This window comes from Solanum lycopersicum, chromosome 11 (assembly GCF_036512215.1).
Source record: "Solanum lycopersicum chromosome 11, SLM_r2.1".
In the NCBI taxonomy this organism is placed as follows: domain Eukaryota; kingdom Viridiplantae; phylum Streptophyta; class Magnoliopsida; order Solanales; family Solanaceae; genus Solanum; species Solanum lycopersicum.
The window spans coordinates 28,838,311-28,845,042 of record NC_090810.1 but is presented as its reverse complement, the minus strand read 5'-3'; the positions used below and the strand labels follow the sequence as shown (position 1 = coordinate 28,845,042).

The window sequence follows — 6,732 nt, the reverse complement described above, 5'->3', positions numbered from 1 at the left end:
ATATATAAAGGAAATGATAAATATGTTGTATATATAGAAACTGACAATGGGAAATATTTTTAAATCAGACGTTTTCCAGATGCACGTTGCGTGTCAGCACCAGAAGCAATGTAGAAAATATATGAGTTTAAATTATCCGAAATGTAATAAGATGTTATCAGCCTACAATAACATCTTCAAGGGAAGCAAGCAGGTATTTTACAATATTAGGACATAGAATAGATATAAACAGATTAAAACAGAGAAAGTGCGAGACTTCATATAATTCTTACAAAACAATATGTAGTCTGCTACTGAAAGAATAAAAATCTAAAAACTATTGTGGGATCAAAATTTGTAACCCAAACTATGGTTACAGAGTAGTTTAGGACGTGGTCTATAGACATTGACACTTACATTTATCTTTATCAAGAATTCGCAAAGCATTATGTATGGAACTCCCAATCATAAATATGGATAAAAAGAAAACCGCGCACAATCATTAGCCGCATAAATATTGTTAAGACCATTACAATTAAAGCCTATTTTAATTCATGTCACAAAATGAAGATACTAAGTTAATCAACTAAATAATGCACCGAATTCTAAAGAAGGAGAAAGGTATTACGAAAGAGTATTTTTAATCATTTAAGAGTAGTCACGTCATTTTAAGAGCAGTCACGTCATATGAATACTTACTCACTATTATGGAAAGCAATGTCAAACTTTCGAAGAGGCAGCCAAAGAAAGAGGGCTATTAGAATCAGATAACAACATTTTAGAATATTTACGAGAGGTTGTCACCTTCAAGATGTCCGCCGCTCTTCAAAGTCTATTCACTACAATATTAGTGCATTGCAACCCAATGGATGTGTGAAATCTCTAGGACACATATTACACTGATATGTCTAAAGACTTTCGAAGGTACCATTCATGCAAAAACGAGGCACCACTCCAATGTACCTTGAAAAGTATTAATGATTACTTGGCAAGTATGGGATGAAATGTTGACAAATATGATATACCCCAAATTAATAAACAATTTCAACAACCAAAACCACATGAATGTAGAAAAATAACGGAAGACATGAAAGTAAATGTGACAGACGAAGATGTTTTTGCGCAGTCAAAATTAAATAAACAAAAAGGCTTTCAATACCTTTCTCGAAAGTGTAAACTCAAATAAATCAGGATTGTTCTTTGTAGATGTGCCTGGGGGAACCGGGAAGGCTTTTATGTATCGGGCATTACTGGCCAAGGTTAGATAAGAAGGTACAATAGCATTGGCATCTACGACCAGTGGTGTGGAAGCAACAATATTGAATGGAGGCCATACAACACAATCAAGATTTTGCATACCCCTGCAAGAAAATGAGACAACAATGACAAATATGTAAAAACAAGGGGGCTGGGCTAAACTCATTAGACTAGCAAAAATCATACTATGTTACAAAGCGCCCATAGCTAAACGATATACAATTGAAAATGTAGATAGAAGTTTTCGCAATATAATGGTTAAAGATGCACCTTTTGGAGGTAAAATCATGGTGTTTAGAGGCAACTTCCGTCATGTTTTGAAGTTGTTGAAAAATCTACACGTTCAGAGACAATGAATGCAAGTTAGATGAGGTCGTATTTGTGGCCTTTAATGGAAAAGATAAAGCTTTCTACAAATATACGAGCAACAACAGATAGAAGTTTCAATGAGTTCTTGCTTTGTATTGGTAGCGTAGAAGAAAAAACTTTTACAGAAAATTTAATTGCACTACTAGAACATATGATTGTTCAAACAAGTCAAGATAGTAATCCAGAAGAATACTTGGTAAGGGAAATATTTCCATTGCTTAAGGCTAATTATAAATCGGCAGAGTATATAACAGAACAGACAATCAATGCAAGTAGAAATGAATTTGTACATAACCTGAATGAATTGATGATTTGAAAATTCCAAGGAGAAACAAAAACATACATCAGCTATGACTCAGCAGAAGATGATACCAACAACTACTATCAAGAAGAATACCTTAGTACCTTAATATCAAATGGACTACCACGTTATAAGTACATTATCTCATACATCAAAACAACCACATATCTCTTATTATTATGCTAGCTCATAGCGCAGATCGGCAATAAAATATTGTATAATCACTAATATGTATATATTGATGAATGATTACATTGTATATCGTAGGTTAGTACTAAAAAAATGCGCCCATAACGATGTTGAGAAATTTAGACCCTACAAATGGTTTGTGCAATGGTACGCGATTGATTGGTAGGGGTTTTGACAACAATTTCCATGCCAAAATAACAACAGGTGAATAGGCTAACAAGCAAGTGTTTATTCTGAGAATACAACTATCACCGCCCGAGAATGAAGGTTATCCTTTCAAATTTCTTCAGAATAATTTCTAATATGTTAATGTTTTACAATGACAATAAATAAGGCACAAGGTCATACAATACCAAATGTTGGATTGTACCTACCACAATATGTTTTCTTCCAAGATCAATTGTACGTAGCACATTTCGAAGGAATATCTATGGCAAAAATAAAAGTATTGGTCATGACTAAACAACCCGATTGACACCAGGGTACAACACAAGAAATATTATCCACAAGGATGTACATGAAGAGATTTGATTAAGAAAGAAGACATTACTTTTGTGTGTATTACAGTAAAAAACTATACAGTACAATGATTAAATAATAGTGAACAGGGACGTGCTGATTAGGACAAACCATAACTAATACGCCATACTGTTAATTCTGACACAAGTGGTTACTAAGAAATAATGTAAGAAAACATTAACAATAAGACACACTACCATACATGTCATATAACAACAACCAAGTTGAGTTTTAGGTGGCTAGACATAGCGTAATGAATACAGAATTACACAGTAATGTTATGTAATACTGTAATGTATATTAACAAAAACCTTTTCACTCAATACATATCTAAACACTACACATACATGTCTGCCACCCATGCACATCACGTAATCACAATCCTTAAAAACTAAACACAATCCCGAAAAATGGCTTCCAAGTCTAGCATTGCAAAAAATCGCAAAAAAGTATCCCACGAAAGACAAAGCTACTAAATATCCAATCATTAAAAAAAGAATGCATATTTTGCAATAAACAAAAACCAATATCATAATAAATATACAACACCAGGAAAAAAAAAGCGTACCTACCCCTTGATATTCTATAACCCCGGTTACACGTTACTATAACACACACTCCTAAGAGCCTTTGAAAAATTCAAGTCACGAATCAACTATAAGACAAAATGAAGACAACACTCCTCAGTTTGACTACAACTTGACAAAAGCAGAAGACAGCGAACAAGTAAAAGGCCTGGTACAAACCGCAAACGAAAATCCAGAAAAAAACAAAACAACACATCTTCAAAATACTCCCACACGCACACAAGTCCACCACTACGCTTGACAGACTGCGGTGAAACGAAAACATGACTGTGACAAACTCCATACGTAGAAACCACGTGCAGCGCACATGCGGTAAATCTAGTGTGTGTGTATATATAATTTAAAGCGGAACGGGTTTGAATGAACTTCTTGTGTCCCATAGCTTCAACCAGGAAAGCAATCATTCAATAACTAAAGTCTTTGATGCCACAATACTCTTGAATGTAATAAATGTCAACTTTTAAGATTTCTTGTGTCATTAAATTTAAATTATAATAGTTAATTTAGTATTTACAGTCAATGGTATTTACATGTATTTACAATAATCTAGAGCATTAAATGCAATCAGCATATTCCAAAATACCATTATGGGGATATATGATGTTGATTCTCTTCGTGTATTTTTTGCTAGATGGTAATTGTATTTGTCTTAGTTTTTTGAGATTGTTTCTATTCCAAAAAGAAATAAATAAATTTATGAATTATAGTAAACCCAATACAAGTTCAAATTTTAAATTTATAAATTTTAAATGGTGTCTCCGTATTATAACAACACATATTTTCTCAAGTGACAGATTTAAAATACATTATGATTTATTATTTTGTTACACAAATTTTTTTGTGCTGATTCTAGTTTCTATACTAGTTTAACTTTTCTACTTGTGAAAATGTTTTTAAACTTTGTTGTGTTTTAACAAGTTCTTCAAAGTTTTTTTCTAAGTATCTTACAGATAAAAGATGAACAACACATGTTACTTTACATGTTTTAACTAGTGCATGAATAAGAGCTTGTAATAAAGATTTTACTCTACACTATATCTAGTTTGTTGAAGTTTCCTCATGAATAAACCTTGAGATATGACGGTTCTCCTACTTAGGTGTAAGAGCGGGTACTCGCACGACCTGGTGGATTGGGTCGTGACATTATTGTAAGAGGAGGTGGATAATTAATGGCAATATGAATTAGAAAATTGAATAATAAAGTAGTTATAAAATATATCGTAAAAATTATTAGGAGAACTAATAATAACGAGTCCTAAAGTATATGCTAAAATAAATATATTTTTAAAGTTAAAAATTCTAAAAATGTATGGTAAGTGAAAATATATTGTGTAAGAGTTCTAAGATATTGGAATTGGCCTTAATTGTAGCTTGTTTGAACTTTGTCATTTGCATACTTTAAGAGGTGAAGGATCCAATAAGTATGGTTGTATCAATAACTTAAATTATATAATCACATATTTATATTGGTTATTTTGGATATATCAATAGGCATATTAAGAATTTTCATGACCCCGAAAGTGAGTTCCTACTACAAACCTGTAAAATCTCGTAATTCGAAATAGATAGGAATAAGTTAAGAAACTAAACATTTTCACTTTTGAAAAAAGGGAAAATCTGGAAAATTTTCAAAGTAAGAGCCAGTTCTTGATATGGTTTGAAATCCGTTGGAGAGATCTTTCCAACGCGGATGAATTTGTGAATTTTTGATATCGTATGAGGGAGATATGTCTATCAAAAGTTGGGTTGCTGAAGTGAGGAAAGTCCAATTACGGAATTAAGGAAGGGCAAACTAGTCTTTTTACTCATTTATTTCCTATTTTGTTGTAGCGATTTATTTGGGGTACAAATAAGTTTTAGTTAAGACTAGAAAAGTTATTTTACACTTGGGGCTTGGAGAGAAGAGAAAAGAAAGTGAAGAAAGAGAGAAAGATCAAGGATTCATCAAGAACTTTAATTTCTGATGATCCTTCGGGCTAGTTTTCAAAAAGGAGTACTAGATTTATAAAATGAATCAAACAGGGAAACTTAGATTTCCAAGATAGCATTTGTCCTATGTTTTGAAAACTAATCTCAAAATATAGAAGAAGCATGTTTTAACAAAATAAGCTCCAGTACATTTTGTGAGTAGTATTCAGCACCAAATCGGGAAAGAGCATGAGTTTATATAACTCAATTTTTCTTAAAATTATATAGCCACCATGGGTAGAAACGGGTCATTTTTTTAGATGATCCCTTTTGACAATAGACTAGTGGATCCATTAGGGAGTTCGGGTCTTATACAACTATCAACCTGATGATGCGCTTGCATCATGAGGTAGATAATTGTATCATCACTATAGTTTTTAAGTGATGGTTACCGATTAGAGAAAATCCTGCAAAAGCTAATTATTTTTATATACATCAGTTTATTTGAATTTTTACATATATCTCCGATTTTACAACATTTTTAAAACCATTTTTTCTTTATTTTGCACTTGTTTTAAATTGTTTTATATATAAATGAATTAGTTATTCATGAGTTTAGCAGAGTTAAGGTAAGTGATCCTTCTTATTTATTTTCAAGTTTAAGTATTTGTTTATCATCCCAACTCGCATACTCGTTCAATCAATGTACAAATGCTAGTTGGCCTGCATCCCATCATGATGCTGACTGAGGTAAATAGGATTGGCATTTGGTGCACTTTTGATCCAGTGAGCAAATCTAAGTCAGTTGGTGAGTCTCCCTTCATTCCAAAGGACATCTTTGCCATTCAATTATTTTCTTTCAGTTTTTGGTTTTTAGGATTATTGGGGTCCTGTCACAACATCTTTCTTTTCTTTAAAGCCTTCATAGATAGATAACATTAGTATTTCATCTTGTCAATTATAGTTGGGTATGCTTAAGACTTATGTTGCCATTTTGGAAAAATTATTACTTTATTGTTACTATTTTTGAGTTATTGTCTTATGTTTATGTTGTCAATTGATTTAAAAAAGCCAGGCCACAGGTTTGTTTTGGGACAAGAATAATCTTCGAGTGTCGGCGACGTCCGTGGTATAGCCTCGGGGTGCGACAAACCTGTTATCAGTACAATGAGTTAAGGATTCCTATGGAGTCTATAAAGTCGTGTCTATAGGGTCCTTGTCATCAGTGTGAGCGTGCCACATCTATAAGTAGGAGGCTGTAAAATTTAGGAATCCTTACTTCTTTCATATCCCTTTTCCTGTTTTTAATGTTTATCTCTAAAAATCTCCCCTCTAATTCGTGCTTGCACGTGTTTCAAATTATGATGCCTCCATGAAGAGGAGTTAAAGTTCGTCTAGTTAAGAGGAACATTGAAGAACAAGAGTTATGTATGCACCTGTAGTAAAACCACAAGGAGAAGTTACTAATGTTGCGTTCAGAGATGCAATTACGATGCTAAGTCAAGCGGTTACAACAAGGTTGATCAACAAAGAGGAGCTCGACAAGAAGGGGCTGACAATTTAAGGATTCATCAGTTTTGAAGATGAATCCCCCAAGTTTTACTATTTTGAGAACTATTGAGG

The 6,732-nt window shown here is 32.9% G+C and overlaps 1 long non-coding RNA gene across 2 annotated transcripts; it reads right to left on the bottom strand.

The window, feature by feature from the left end:
• Positions 1–706: 706 nt before the first annotated feature.
• Positions 707–4,187, bottom strand: LOC109118946 (uncharacterized). Of its 2 annotated transcripts, XR_002026123.3 has the most exons (4): positions 2,011–4,187; positions 1,507–1,571; positions 1,139–1,340; positions 707–942 (listed from the first exon to the last, which is right to left on the bottom strand). It is a non-coding gene; the product is annotated as an uncharacterized lncRNA (long non-coding RNA). The 2 variants fall into 2 exon arrangements; XR_003244409.2 differs by having other exon boundaries at positions 707–1,340.
• Positions 4,188–6,732: the final 2,545 nt, after the last annotated feature.